Here is a 16990-nt window from a genome sequence, read left to right on the forward strand (position 1 = left end):
CTTCAATTCTTGGCTGGAACCTGGCCAGCTCCTCCACTGATCCCAGACTTTGGAGTCAATGTGCTCATGAGGGGGAGGCACCAGGGGGAGGCACAAGGGGGCGGCCTGCTCATTTTGTGTTGGGGAATTAAAACACATCCTGGCTAAACAGCCAACATCTCTGAGAGAGCTTCCCTGAGGAAATGAGTGAATACAGCTTGTGGCAACCAGACAAGAAAAGCCAATTAATGGTATGCAAAACTTACATAAAGAGTGTGTTGAATGATTTTGGACTAGGAAGCCATGTCTTTATCTATATGTAATGATTGAGGCAGTGGTGTCAGAAGTGTAAAGTTATTGTAGACCTACGCTGCAACTGTCAAGGTGCACTGGATGGAATGTCTGGACTAAGAGCCAAAGCACCAGCTTGCTGTCCTGGCTGTAAGCTTTTCAAGCTTTGAAAACGTAATTCCTATTCCCACAGTTACATAACCACAAATGAAGATGGGAGTCAGGATTGTTCCCATCAGGAGGTCCCCTTCCTCCATACCCACCCACTTTCCCATAATACCTTTTAAAGGGGGCCTCCCTGGAGGAGAAGACATAGAGATGGCCTGCCGACTTGGATCCAGAGACAGGAATCTTCAACTACAAGTGTAAAATGAGAGATATAATTGGATATGTCACTGTCTCTCAAGAGATGACAAAATGATATAGAGCTAACCCTATAAAAACCAGTGCTTATCTACAGAATCTGGCTATTTTCTAACTTCAGCCTTCCTGGAGAATCCACCTGGTTTTCTATCTGGACCCCTCCAATGTCCTGTCCCTCTTTGGATGGTTTGGTGAGGTCAAAGGCAGCCCCCTCTTATTTAGCAAGGAGACCTTATATACCAAACTCAATACTCTGAGTACTTGCAATGATTATTTAAAAATCCAGTTAGAAAAGAACTACTGATACATGTAACAATATGGATGAGTATTAACAACATGCTGAGTGAAAAGAGCCTCACCCAACAGGAACTGCATACTCTAGAACAGGCTGAAGTACCCTGGGGGGGAATATCAGAGAAGTGATTGCCTCTGCTAGGGCTGGCGGATGTGAGAAGGGACCAACTGGAAACAGCATGAGTGAACTATCAGGTGTTGGGAACAGTCCACATCTAGAAAGGGGCTTGAAGGGTACTTGTTAAAATTCATCAAATAAGACATTCAAATTGTACTTTTCACAGACTGTAAATTTTACCTAAAAAAGAAAGAGCCATACACAAATATTAAACTCTAGTTAATGATATATATTCTTATGTGTTTAAAGATCAAGTATGTGGATGTTTGAAATTAGTAAGGTGTTCATGGACAAACCTTATTATGGCTAGATGAATAGGTATGGGATAAAGCAAGTAGAGCAAATCACTATTTGTAGAATCCAGGTAGCTTCTATGTGGGTTCCACAGCATACATTCTTTTATTTTTTTCTGTATGTTTAAAACTTTTCACAATAAAGTAGAAGGAGGAAAAAAAAAAGTCCACTGTTTAAAAGGGGAAACTATTACCAGCAAATTGGCACACATTTTAACCTGGACCATAACGAACAGGTCTTAAGAAAAATGTAAAGGCTCATTTGGGAAAGACAAGGAAATCTTGGTTAGTTCATCCTCACCAGTCACCCCCCACAGGCTGGGCTCACCCCACATGGCCAGGTGCTGCCTGGATGCTGCCATGCCCCGAGCCTAGGGAGTCAGCCTGGGAACCTCAGAGTGAGCTGGTAGGTGTTTACTAATATGCTACTATTTAAAAAATATTGAATGCAATCTTTTGTTTCTCAATGAAAACTAAAGACAATTTGAGCCAAGTGAAAGGGACACAATGTTGTAACAAGGAAACCCATCACAAGGCGCCTCCCAGGGTGCCTTCCTGTGCCCAGGTGATAGGCAAAGGTACTTCCATGGGCTGAGAGACGGTGTATCTTATCCACAGCAAACTGTCACCAAGAGAAAGAGTGCCTGGGTACACATATTAGTGTTTTCCAAAATCCTCTTTCATTTATTTGAATACACTTTAAAGACACAGACTTTGGAATGGTGGCTCCACACCCCAAGTCACTCTAAAGTGATTCTTCAGAGTTCTACTTTTGGAATCAAGCCACAGCTCTTCTCAAGGGGTTATACAATTAAGCAGTAGAGCATACATTGAGCATCTCTGCATGCCAAAAGAAAAACAGAGAAAGGGATGCATGTGTGATAGAAGGGCAGAAGTAGGATTTTGAAGAAGAGCAAACAGAGGGACCAGTGTCTGAACTTCGGGCAGTTGTGCCTCTGTGGGTGATGAGGTGCTTTACAGACTGGGTTCTGCACTGCCCAGACTTTGCCAAGAGTAAAGCAGGAAGTCTGATAAGCCAACGTGTTGGTAGGTAGAGACGATTTCACACATATACTTGGGGGGGAAACCCTTCAATATGACGGCTCCTTATGAAAAAGTGAAACTTCTCACCTCTGAACAAAATAAAGAAACTCCAAGTAGGGATTTGGGGATAAGATGCCCTGTGTTATATAGAGGCAACCTAATAAATAGCTGAGTGTAAAGCAAGTGAAGAACCCTGACAGGATATCACACATACTGTACAAACTGGAAGAGCAAATACTGGGTCGAGAGGAGGCTCTGGGGAGCAGGCTTGAACTCCTGTCACTGCTCTCACGGGCTCAGCAGCAGCAGAGGCCAGTGCCCGGCACCACAGCCAACACCGTCACACAGCCACTGAGGGCCTGGGCTGGGCAGGAAGAGCCTCTCAGCAGCAGCCGGATGTGCTAGAAGACTGGGCCAAAGGAAGAGCTGGGCCTGGCCAGCTTTCAGAGAAGGTTCCCACTAGAACTACCTTGGCATCCCAATCACTGGATCAGCAGATCAGAGAGCTGATGCTGCATCAACCTGCCTTCAGCAAAGGTGCTTGCAGGCTTCTTGAGCATTGCAGCCAGGCCCTGGGCTCTGAGCTGGGAGACACCCTGAATAGCCAGACCCAATCTCTGGCCGTTCAGAGTCCTTGTGCTTGCAGGGATCCAGCCAAGTGAACAGAGATGGTGAAACACAGAGGAGCCACACCACATGGTGTGAGGAAGTTGAAGACAATGAAAATAAGGCTAGCAGGCACAGAGCAGGCACTCAATGCACGTCCACTCTCTTCCCTTTTCTCCTTGGGGTTCCCTCTCTCACTTAATGGCATCACTGTCTTTCCACTCATCCATGCTAGACATTGGAGCATCATCTCTGACACACCTCTCTCCTGCCACAAAACTGTTACCTAGTCCTATCACCTGGTAACCACCACCCCCTTCATATCCAGCTCTCATTCCTCTAGCCCAGTGGTCGGCAAACTGCGGCTCGCGAGCCACATGCGGCTCTTTGGCCCCTTCAGTGTGGCTCTTCCACAAAATACCACATGCAGGTGTGCACATACAGTGCGATTGAAATTTCGACAGCGACCACGCCATCTTGGGAAACAGAGCTGCTTGAGACTAGGATCCTGGCCTCAGCACCACCCAGTCTGATCTCAGATGCATACCAGGACCCTGCAGCCACTGGGGACAGAGACCTGTGACCACAGCTACAGACCTGCAGACACGGAAAGTTCGGAGATCCCTGCTGCAGATCCGTGAGTAGCAGAGCCCATCCCCCCTTCCCCCAGGATCGCGGGCAGTGCCAGAGTAACTAACTGATAGACCTACCCCTTGCCGGGGCCTCAGCGCTGCAGAAACTTTGGCCTGAAAGTGCACGAGCACCTTAGAACTGATCCTATGCGCACTTCGGGCTTCAGAGCCCTGGGCTGGGAGCAAAAACGCGCACAGCACCAGGAACTAATCCTGTGCGCACTGCTGGCATCAGAACCCTGGGCTGGGAGCAAAAACGCGCACAGCACCAGGAACTAATCCTGCGCGCACTGCTGGCATCAGAGCCCTGGGCTGGGAGCAATTGCGCGAACGGGAGTTTGTCCGCCTAGCACAGGCCCAGAAACCCCGTTTCTCAGGGCAGGAGGCAGCACCAAGCACCAGTGACTTGACTGTGTTTCTTATCACCTGCGCCTGAGATCCTGATTTCCTGTGCATTCATACTAAGAGCCAGTGAATCCAATTCCTGGTGCAAGTGCACACAGGGACTCGGATTCTCAAGGTGAGGTTGAGCGAAGCAACAGAGACTCTGATACTGAACTCTTGGGGAACTCTGACTCCTGGCGCAAGCTAGGGGGCTCTGCTCTGGTTCTAAACACGTGTCAGGGGGGCCTCTATTTCAGCACAGTGCAGGCAGGGTCCCTAATTCTAAGGGCACGTGCGAGGCCACATTGAGTGTTGGCAACACTGACACAGAGCGAGCCTGGTTCCCACCAACCAACAACAACCACACATCTTAGTGTCAGAGCTCTTCAGTGACACTAGGGTGGTGGGAGCCTCCCACTGCGCACGGCCCAGGCCCACGCAACTCAACCTTTGAACCATCAGGAGATAATCAGAATGAAGAGACGACACAATACCCAGAGGAAAGACAATGAAGAATCACCAAGAAAGGAAATTAATAAAGCTGAAGAGTGCAACATGACAGAAAAAGAATTCAGAATGATGGTTGTACAATTCATTCACCGGATGGATGAGAAAATCAACAACCTATGCAAGAATCAGGAAGAAATGAAAAGTGATATAGCTACAATCAAAAACACCATGGAAAGTTTCAACAGCAGACTAGAAGAAGCAGAAGACCGAATTAGTGAGTTAGAAGATAAGGCAGAGAAACAAGCTCAATCTGAACAGCAACTGGAGAAAAGAATTAAAAAACAGGAGGAGAGCCTAAGGGAGCTTCAGGACAACATGAAACGAAGTAACATACGCATAATAGGGCTGCAAGAAGGACAAGAAGAGCAGCAAGGATTAGAAAATCTATTTGAAGAAATAATGACAGAAAACTTCCCAGATATGGAGAAGAAAAAAGTTACACAAATACAGAGAGTCCCAGGCAAGATGAACCCCAAAAGACCGACACCAAGACACGTCATAATAACGATGGCAAATGTACAAGACAAAGAGAGAATCTTAAAGGCTGCAAGAGAGAAACAGAGAGTTACCTACAAAGGGTCCCCCATCAGATTATCAAACTATTTCTCAGCAGAAACACATCAGGCCAGAAAAGAATGGACGGAAATCTACAAAGTGATGCAAAGCAAAGGACTGAATCCAAGAATACTCTATCCAGCAAGGCTATCATTCAAAATTGAAGGGGAAATAAGAAGCTTCACAGACAAAAAAAGGCTAAGGGAGTTCATCACCACCAAGCCAGCAATGCAAGAAATGCTAAAGGGACTGGTGTAAAAAGAAGAAATAAAAAGCCCAGAAAGAAAGCAGCCACAAAAAAATAGAAATGGCTACAAACAAGTACCTTTCAATAATAACTTTAAATGTAAATGGACTAAATGGTCCAATCAAAAGATATCGAGTGGCTGAATGGATAAAAAAACATGACTCATACATTTGCTGTCTACAAGAGACCCACCTCATTAGATGGGACTCACACAGACTGAAAGTGAAGGGATGGAAAAATATCTTTCAGGCAAATGGAAATGAAAAAAAAGCTGGGGTAGCAATACTTATATCCGACAAAATAGACCTCAAAGTGAAGGCCATAACCAGAGATAAGGGAGGCCACTTCATAATACTAAAGGGATCAATACAACAAGAGGATATAACCCTGATAAACATATATGCACCCAATGCAGGAGCACCCACATACATAAGAAAACTCCTGGAAGGTATCAGGGGAGAGATCGACAACAATATAATCATAGTAGGGGACTTTAATACACCACTAACATCACTGGATAAATCCGCTAGACAAAAACTCAGCAAAGAAACAGCAATCCTAAATGACTCACTAGATCAGATGGACTTAATTGACATCTTCAGAACACTTCACCCCACAGCTGCGGAATATACATTCCTCTCAGGTGCTCATGGGACATATTCAAAAATAGACCACATATTGGGTCACAAGCAAAGTCTCCACAAATTCAAGAAGATTGAAATCATAAAAAGCATCTTCTCAGACCACGATGGCATAATGTTAGAAATAAACTACAATAAAAACAACCCAAAATACTCAAACACTTGGAAGCTGAATAGCATGTTATTAAATATTGATTGGGTTACCGATGACATCAAAGAAGAAATTAAAAATATCCTGGACACTAATGACAATGAAAACACAACAATCCAAAACCTCTGGGACACAATGAAAGCAGTCCTGAGAGGGAAGTTTATAGCTCTACAGGCCTATCTCAAAAAACAAGAAAAAACGGTACTTAACCATCTAACTCTACAACTCAAAGAATTAGAAAGAGAGCAACAAGAAAACCCCAGAGTGAGCAGAAGGAAGGAGATAATAAAGATTAGAGCAGAAATCAATGAAATAGAGACCAAAAAAACAATACAGAAAATCAATGAAACCAAGAGCTGGTTCTTTGAAAGGATAAACAAGATTGACAAACCCCTAGCCAGGCTCACCAAGAAGCAAAGAGAGAGGTCCCAAATAAACCAAATCAGAAATGATAGAGGCGAAATAACAACAGACCCCAAAGAAATACAAATGATTGTTAAACAATACTACAGACAACTCTACTCCAACAAACTAGACAACCTGGAGGAAATGGACAAATTCCTAGAAAAATACAACATTCCAAAACTCAATCAGGAAGAATCTAAAAATCTCAATAGGCCAATAACGATGGAAGAAATTGAAGCAGTCATCAAAAAGCTTCCAGCAAACAAAAGCCCAGGACCAGACGGCTTCTCAGGGGAGTTTTACCAAACTTTTAAGGAAGAACTGAAACCTATCCTCCTCAGATTACTACAAAAAGTTCAGGAGGATGGAACACTTCCAAACACATTTTATGAAGCTAGCATCACCCTAATACCAAAACCAGGTAAAGACAACACAATGAAAGAGAATTACAGGCCAATATCCCTCATGAACATAGATGCCAAAATCCTCAACAAAATCTTAGCAAATCGGATCCAGCAGTACATCAGAAGGATCATACACCATGACCAAGTAGGATTTATCTCAGGGATGCAAGGATGGTACAACATCCGTAAATCAATAAACGTGATACATCACATAAACAAATTGAAAGAAAAAAACCACATGGTCATATCAATTGATGCAGAAAAAGCATTTGACAAAATCCAACACCCATTTTTGATAAAAACTCTCAGCAAGGTGGGAATAGAAGGAGCATACCTCAACATAATAAAAGCCATATATGACAGGCCCACAGCCAACATCATACTCAATGGACAAAAACTAACACCATTTCCCCTAAGAACAGGAACAAGACAGGGATGTCCACTCTCTCCACTCCTGTTCAACATAGTCCTGGAAGTATTAGCCATTGCAATTAGACAAGAAGAAGAAATAAAAGGCATCCAAATTGGAAAAGAGGAAGTAAAACTGTCCTTATTTGCAGATGACATGATATTATACATACAGAACCCTAGAGACTCCATCAAAAAACTACTAGACTTAATACATGAATTTGGCAATGTAGCAGGATACAAAATTAACCCCAAGAAATCCGAGGCATTTCTATATACCAATAGTGAACTTTCAGAAAGAGAGATTATAAAAACAATCCCATTTACCATCGCACCCCAAAAATTAAGATACCTAGGAATAAACTTAACTAAAGAGGTAAAAGACCTCTACTCAGAAAACTACAGGACGTTGAAAAAAGAGATAGAGGAAGACATAAACAGATGGAAGAACATACCATGTTCTTGGATTGGTAGAATCAACATCATTAAAATGCCCATACTACCCAAAGCAATCTATACATTCAACGCACTTCCCATAAAAATACCAATGGCCTTCTTCAAGGATCTAGAACGAACTCTCCAAAAATTCATCTGGAATAAAAAAAGACCCCGAATAGCTGCAGCGATCCTGAGAAAAAACAAAGTAGGTGGGATCTCAATGCCAGATATCAAGCTGTATTACAAAGCCACTGTTCTCAAAACTGCCTGGTACTGGCACAAGAACAGACATATAGATCAGTGGAATAGAATAGAGAGTCCAGAAATCAGCCCAACCCAATATGCTCAATTAATTTTTGACAAAGGAGGCATGAACATACAATGGAGCCAAGATAGTCTCTTCAATAAATGGTGTTGGGAAAATTGGACAGATATATGCAAGAAAATGAAACTAGACCACCAACTTACACCATACACAAGAATAAACTCAAAATGGATAAAGGACTTAAATGTACGACAGGAAACCATAAAAATTCTAGAAGAATACAAAGGCAGCAAAATCTCAGACATATGCCAAAGCAATTTCTTCACTGATACAGCTCCTAGGGCAGTTGAAACTAAAGAGAAACTGAACAAATGGGACTACATCAAAATAAAAAGCTTCTGCACAGCAAAAGAAACCATCAACAAAACAACAAGAAAACCCACCTCGTGGGAAAACATATTTGCCAACGTCACATCTGATAAGGGCTTAATCTCCAAAATTTATAGGGAACTCATACAACTTAACAAAAAGAAGATAAACAATCCAATCAAAAAATGGGCAAAGGATCTAAATAGACACCTTTCAAAAGAGGACATTCAGAAAGCCAAGAGACATATGAAAACATGCTCAAAGTCACTAATCACCCGAGAGATGCAAATCAAAACAACAATGAGGTACCATCTCACACCTGTCAGAATGGCCATCATCAACAAATCAACAAACGACAAGTGCTGGAGAGGATGTGGAGAAAAAGGAACACTTGTGCACTGCTGGTGGGAATGCAGACTGGTGCAGCCACTATGGAAGGCAGTATGGAGGTTCCTCAAAAAATTGGAAATGGAACTCCCATTTGACCCTGTGATCCCACTTCTAGGAATATATCCCTAGAAACCAGAAACACCAATCAGAAAGGATATATGCACCCCGATGTTCATAGCAGCACAATTCACCATAGCTAAGATCTGGAAACAGCCTAAGTGCCCATCAGTAGATGAATGGATTAGAAAGCTGTGGTACATCTACACGATGGAATACTATGCTGCTGTAAAAAAGAAGGAATTCTTACCATTTGCAACAGCATGGATGGAACTGGAGAGCATTATGCTAAGTGAAATAAGCCAGTCAATGAAGGAAAAATACCACATGATCTCACTCATTCATGGATAATAAAGACCATTACAAACTTTTGAACAATAATAGATACAGAGGCAGAGCTGCCTCAAACTGATTGTCAAACTGCAGTGGGAAGGCCAGGGAGGGTTGGGGGGGAGGAGGGAGGGGATTAAGAGATCAACTGAAGGACTTGTATGCATCCATATAACCATAACTAATGGACATAAGACACTGGGGGGTAAGGGAGGGCAGGGGTCTGTCAAGGGCGGGGGGGAAAAAAGGACACTTATGTAATACCCTTTGTAATACTTTTAGCGAAAAATAAAAAAAATAAAATAAAAAAAAATAAAAAAAAAACAGTTCAGAAAATTTAAAAAAAAAAAAAAAAAGAAATTTCATGGCCCATGCACAGAAGTGAGTATTTTGTGGAAGAGCCACACTCAAGGGACCAAAGAGCCACATGTGGCTCGCGAGCCGCAGTTTACCCACCACTGCTCTAGCCCACAGCTCTGAATCATGCCCGCACCACTGTACACCCAGGTGGCCACAATGCTCTCTAAAGGCTCCCAGTCCCTGGGTATTCCCAATCTGAATGAATTCACCTTGCTTTAAAACCAGACCAAATATTTATCAGAATACTTGAACACAAATTGCTACTATAGCTAAGAAAAAAAAAACAATAAAACTATTTCCATGAAAAATAAAATAAAAACAATAACAAAAAAAACTAGGTCAAAGCATCACACCCTTATTTTCAAAATACTTCAGAACTCCTGCTAGCCACAGAATCAAGTGTGTGCACCTCACACAGTGAGGTTGCAGCCCTCTAGCTGCCCCAGTCCACTAACCACTCCACTCACAGCCTTCACTCTAGTATTTGCTTCACCCTCTCTTATTCTGGAATTTTAAACTATAAACTCTCAGAAAGCCTTCCTCATTTCTGTATTTCCCACACAACTTAGAATCACTTTTCTAGCTCAGAATGTACTCAACACAAATGCATTTTATATTTGGCTGAGGTTTAACAGGTAAACTATGAAAGAAGACAAAATAGAGCTGGAAAAAACAGATTGGCATTCCAGACAATCAATGTAAATAAATAAGCTTCAAAACTAAAATTTTAAAAAGTTGCTTACATTTGAATAAGAGTTAACTGACTGTAGATATATTTCAAGTTTGGAGCTGAAATATGTGTTAGCCAACTACCACTGGTCATTTCTCTATCAGTTCAAAATGGCACTTGAGCACAAACACTGCATTCCCTGCCACATCAATTGTCCTGAAAAGAAGAAAAATGCATGAGAATAAATTAATCGCCAATTGTTTTTAAAAGGTCCCAAGTAGTACCTCTCCCAAATCCTTACTCCTGCTGCCTCTCGGATTAGGGCAGCCCCTCCTATTTCTCAGTAGGCACCTAGCCTAGTTTGCTGGGGAGCACGTTACCTTGGCATCAGCAATGTCCACAAAGTTGTACTTGTCCATGAGCTGGAGATAGTGAGTGTTGAGAGGAGTGCCCAGAGCTTCCAGGGCCTCAGGGTGGCTATGCAGCTGCTCCAATGCCAACTGGTAATAGGAAGCCCTGGAAAAAGCTTCTAAGTGGGAAAGATAGTTGTTACATTTTTGTTGTCTTTATTGAACTTGGTCAGGCAGACTCTCTGTAGAAAGTTAAATGATACAATTATGAAATTTAGAGATGGAAAGACTTAGGGAAAATCTACTCTAAACTGTCCATTTTAGAAACTCCAAAATCAAAGCCTACAAAGTCAGGATCTGTGGGGATGTGGCAGACGATGCTGGGCTAAGTATTTAACCTTTCTGTGCCTCAATTTCTTCATCTCTCATTTCCTGACCTCATTTACTACCTCATTTCTTCATCTAAGGGGTTTGATCAGATCTTCTCTCAAGCTCCTTTTGGTCCTAGAACCATAATTTTCTCAAAGAGACACAGCTGGTTCAAATTAGAGCAGGGGCCAGAATCTATGACTGAACTTCCACTAAGACGAAGGTCAGGATAAACCAGCATAAAATAGACCATAACATCATTAACAACAAAACCCTCAGGCCAAGATTATAGAACATTAAAATGCTATTTTTTCAAGTTTACATATTTATGCTGACATTTCATGTAGGTAAGTTATAACCTGCTCTGTCTCAGGTACCCTTCTTGGCCCAAAGTTTTTGAGGAACCCCAGGAAGCACCTCCCTACAATTGCATGGTACTAGGGAGAGAGCCTCTTGGTCAACTGAAAGAACACTGTGCTTTGTTCGGCTATCTGTTGCTGATTCTAACATCCTGGCAAAAAGCAAAAATGCTGTAGAGTGAGGGTGAAGAGCCAAGCTGAGAAGGCATAGAGGAGCTTCAAAGAAAATCATTCTGAAAAGAAAAAATGCTGCTGCTTCCAAACCAGTAGCAATTAAATGACCTTAAATATCTTGGTTACTGTTATGCCCAGATTTCAAAATCCCCCAAGACAGACCACTAGGGAGCCGACACCGATGCAAAAGCATAGAGTCTTTTATTCAAGCCGGGACTTGGTCCCTCTGCCTCCCCTACCGATGCAGCGATAGGGTGGGAGAGGGCCCTGAGTTCCAAGAGAACAAAGAATTTATAGGGCTTGGGGTCGGGGGGGTGGGGGCACACTCTGACCACTGATTTGGCCAATTCCGGTTGGTTGAGTGAGGGCTGGGGGCTAGTGACGCATGGGCAGGGTGCAGCTAGGGTCTGGTTACACAAAGACAGGGGGGTGGCTAGCATACTCTTGGCCTTGGGCTAGTTTCCCCCACTTTCCCACTGGCTGAGATAAGGGCAGGCTGAGTAACTGATACATTCTGCAGCTTTTTCTTGGAAGAGGGGTTAAGGACACAGCTATCAATCCTGTTCTGTCCTTTCATTCCCCCCTTGTCTTGGAACTTCCGGCTCAATCATGAGACGGACTGAACTATCAACTGAACTATTTCTATACACTTCTTGACAAATTGGACTAGTCTGTTAATAATGCAAGGGCCGGCTGACCACAGTCACAGCACCCTGCTGAAGCAAAACCCACAAAGTTACAAAGCCTTGTTTAAGCAATTAGTTCCCAACACAGTATAGCATTATCACCTTTCTATCTATGTTTTCCTGGAACAGAGAGCACAGCATATTGAGGAGGGACCATGAGACCATATCTCAAGGCCTGACCTGATGTCAGTACCTTCCTATCTGTGTGTTCCAGGAACAGACAGCACAGAGTGCCCCGTCTTGCCAAAGTGCCAGATATGCAGCCCAGCACATTCCCCACTGGTTTTATGTCATCTCTAGAGGGTCCGAAGAGACCTGGACTCTCTATTTTGCCTGGGCTCTCTTAGCCAGGTGTGATGAAGCCACGTTGGGATCCCGTCGACCTTGACTGCTGTGGGAGTGGTTCTTTCCAGGTAGGAGTCAGTCCTTGGGTGGAAAATTTTTTTACCCAATCAGAGTCACCAGGTTGGAAGGGAGGAACCGGATACAGGAAGATCATCTCGGACTTGCTTCTGGTCTGCTTTCTGGGTAGATTGTAAAGCCTGAAAGAACTTGAGTAAACTGGTGAGATGAGTAGTTCAGGGTCTGGAAGAGTCACTAGAACCTGTAAAGGCCTCACTGGTTTTAGGGCAGCCTCCTGGGCTGCTTCGTCTGCAGCCTAGTTTCCTCGTGCTTCTGGGGAGTCAGTGCCAGTTGGCCCATTGTCCTTGCTCTGCTCATGTCTGTCTAACTGCCTACTATATTACCTCAAGGATCCTGGCTCTGAATTCTTTCAGGGAAAATGGGCGTTGAATTCTCTTCTGTAACTACTTCGAGCTGAGGAGGGTCAGAAGTTTCTCTCAGAGCCAAGAGATCCTTGCTGTCTGTCAGAGGGACGATGAGGCCTGGGTATAGAAGGAGGTGGGCTTGTGACCTGGTGGAGACAAACTGTAACAAATGGTCTGGTGGGAGGGAAAGAAAACATTTCAGTTTTAATAACCTCCATTGAAATAGAGTTTTTCTTCTTAAAAATTCCTCTATGGCTATCAAAAAGCCAAATCAAGATTAATTTATCTAATGTATTCAATTTGGCCTGATGTTTGCATAAACACAACAAGAATAGTAACTGATTATCTTTGCTGGAATTTCATGATTGAATCTTAATGTGCCCCGTAGGCCAGGAAGCCAAGCCATCCAGCTGCCATCAGGCCTGCCTGCAGTATCTGCTGAGTTAGATGAATCCCTCACCTGTAGCAACTCCACCTGAGCCCACGCTCTAGGCTTTAAGGCCCATCTCAGTAGCCCTCATACTCGTTGCGGCCCAGAGTGTATGGGGGTTCTGCAGGGATGCAGAGGCATCCTTATTGTTCCCCTGCTACTCTGTCCAACTGCCAGTGATGGTAGGGCATGGGCCTGATGCTCCAGCGCCAGCCATCTTCAGGGCTCCCAACAGGATACCAGGCTTTCTTCGTGGCATTCTTACTGGCTTCAAGTCTTCAGAGTCCAGACAGGGCTCTTTAAAACATGATACTCCAAAGTTTTCTGTTAATAAAATCACTATTGAAAACCGGTTTTATTGATTTCATGCAAAGAAATGTATTGCCATGACTTATTAAGCATTGCCAGATTTCAGAGGAATTATATAAGGAGAAAAACATACTGATCTGCTCTAAGATCTTCTGATTTTTCTTGTCAGTCTTTTTTCATGGACTTTCCAGAGTTATAACAAAACAGTAACTATTGGATTTCTTTTATCAGTCCCCCCTAAGTAATTTGGCATAACTATTTACCCTCTGTTTAGGGAGGCAGAATGTAAATTATTTACTCTTTCTGACTTACTGGCCTGTACCATTTGATTAATTTCCTTTCAACGTTTCTCTTCTCCTTCTTATCACATACACAACCTTTCTAAATTTCATACTTTTAAACCAGCCTTTAAACCTTCCCTCCATGTCCTTCAAAAATGCACAACCATGCCTCAGACCTTCCATTCCAAATAGGCCTTTCCCAGCTCTCTACAGCCGAGGTTTGTACCACCCCTGACATGGGCATGGTCACGCAGGCCTGCAAGATAGTATACAGGCTGCCAACTGTTAGCTGTTTCTCAATAGAGACCAAAACCTGATGGGTATTCTTCTTTGCCCAGTTGGGCATCTGCCCTCTTAGCAGCCAGACACCCTTTACTTTTGGGGTTCACCCACATAGATAGACCCCTTCCAGGACAGTTAACATATGGCCATAACAATGGCCTTCAGTATCGGAAACTGAACACTTGCCAGTTACTCCCAAAGACTACCAAGGACTGTAGACCAACACAGGTCTACAGCAACTGCTGACAGCTACATTCAAACCTGCAAGAGAATCAAAGGTTAATACAACATATTAATACAATGAAATATAATATTGGCAGCATGGCCGCTTCAGGAACCAAATCTCATGCTACCAAACATGATGCATGGTAGGGCTATATAAATACCTTCGAGGGAGGGCAACTAAAGTTCACTAAAGTTCACTTTTGATCCTTCCTACACAAAACAAAACTGTCTTTGACTCTCTGGAGCCATGTCCATGAGAAGAAGGCATCAGCCAAGTCCATCATGTAGGGCATTGCTCTAATGCCATAAAGGGTGATCCATGCTCTTGGCTGCAACCAGCACCTGGGAATGTAGCAGGGGAGTCACCTTGCTCAGTTCTCTGCAAGCCACAGTCAGGACTTGTGTTCGGCGGTCATTCTTCTCCTCTCTAGCCGCAAACACAGTCTGAACAATCTCCGTAAAATGCATTCTGGCTCAGGAGAAAGTTGTTTGCTGCATAGAGGCAGCTAATCTCTACACAATTGGGCTCGGACATCTGCCCAGCAAACTGTAGTCTACAAGTTCAACATGCAGCCTCCAGTTCTCCTAACCCAACGAGGTTTCAGCCAGTCTCTGAGTCAGACTCCTCCTCTCTTGGAGAATTTCAAAGTCCTGATGGCTCCCAGGTCCAGGGAGAGTGCCTTTTTGTTAACCCTTAGGGCCTTGATTTTTTTTTTTTTTTGCCTTTTTACCAGTTCCCCTTGTGGCAGAGAAGCAACCAGGCCTCTTTCAAGGGAGTGCACTAGAAGAGGATATCAGCCCATCCTGTGAGCCAGCTGCTCCGCATAGGGTCTCCCAGGGGCCCAGCCAGAGCGTCCCCCAGCAAATCCCGGAAGCCGCTGCCCTTTTCCAGTGGTATGGACTCAAGCAGGGGGTTCACTGGATGTAGCCAGCAGCGAAGCGCTCGCTGGCTTCTGCCTGCAGCTGCTCACACCTGCAAGCTCTGCCCCGCAGCTTCAGCTCCAGCACCTCCGCGTTCTCCAGTTTAGCCTGCACCTGCGCCAGCGGGGGCGCCTGGTGGGGGAGGGAAGTGAGGACAGGCAATGCCCTGACCCCCGTCCGCCCACTCAGAACCCCCTGGGCACCGGCCTGCCAGCCTCACCTCGGTGCCCACCAGCAGCTGCTGCAGCTCCTGTAGGCTCTCGTTGATCCGCGCGCGCTGCTTCTTCTCCACCAGGGGCTTCTGGGCCTTGCAGTCCCCCCCCCCCCCGCTCCCCCCCCCAAGCCTCCCAGCCGTCCTTATTCTCTGGCTTGCGTCTGGGCACCAGGGGCAACGCCATGACCAGCACCGCCCGAAGCGCAGCGGGCGCACCCAGCGCCCTTAGCTACATCGCTGGCAACAGCCCCTCCTTCTTTGACCTGGCTCTAAATCACCAGGGCAGCTGCGGATTTTAGGTTTGTTTCTCCTCCGCTTTTCTCCTGGGAGTTTAGTTGGTCTTTTTTTAATGTATTAGAATTTTTATTCTTAGAAATTTTAATTCTTTACAGCCAGTATTTCTTAGATTACTAAGAGCAGGTGCTTCCTTTCCTATGCAATTTCAAGTATACTGTATCAGTCTAATTTAGTATTGGAAGGGTTAAAGAGAATAAAACGGGGCAGAGAAAAACTTAGTAGAAGCTTTCGACCTTGAGTTCAGCAGATAAGTCTGGTCTGCTTTCCCTGCCGACTCGCCCCCCTCTTTTTCTGCATTAACCATTTCCTTAGCTGCTTTCTTCTTTCTAAATTTTTCTTCTTTACTCTAAGCCCCAGAGGCTCAAATCCTTCTTCTCTTTTATCACTTTTGACCTCTCTGACTATCCTCCTTTAGATATAAAACAGTATAGAACCGGTGTTCTGGCTTGAGGAGGCTGAGAAGAGTGTAAGGGTTCAGAACTGTGGGATGGATAGTCTCAACCCTATTGTTTACTTCCCTTAAGTCCTGTATCGGCCTGAAATTCTCAGTCCCTGGTTTCTGTATTGGCGACAGGGGAGTGTTCCAAGCAGATTGGCAAGGAATTAAGATTCCAGCCTCTTTCAGTCTCGTAATGTGCTTGGCGATTCCCATTCTCTCTTTCTGGCTCATTGGATATTGCCGGACTCTGACTGGGGTGGTACTGCTGGTCAGCTGGACTACAATTTGGGGCCGATGTTTAGCTAACCCTGGCGGATTGTCCTCCGCCCAAACTCCCGGGATAGCCTGTCTTAGTTGTTGGAGATAGGCATCTGCTGAGACTTCCCCCGGCTCCTCCTCATGTAGTAAATATTCCTCCTGTAAGGGCAACGTGAGGAGATATATCCCTGCAGTCCCTGGCTTTTATAATTTGACCTCAGGTCCTGGCCCCTCAAAGGAGATTGCGGCCTGTAATTTACTCAGCCAGTCCCAGCCTAGCAGAGGGTAAGGGCACTCTGGCATTACTAGGAATGTGTGAGTCACTGAGCCATTTCCTAGGTTACTGATCCGACCTTCAGTTTATGGGTAGGATTTTACTTTTCCAGTTGCCCCTTTGATGGGGATTTTGGTCTTAGAGACCGGAC

The sequence above is a fragment of the Myotis yumanensis genome, unplaced genomic scaffold (assembly GCF_028538775.1).
Source record: "Myotis yumanensis isolate MYYU_CA2020_CCGP unplaced genomic scaffold, mMyoYum1.0.hap1 SCAF_9, whole genome shotgun sequence".
NCBI lineage: Eukaryota > Metazoa > Chordata > Mammalia > Chiroptera > Vespertilionidae > Myotis > Myotis yumanensis.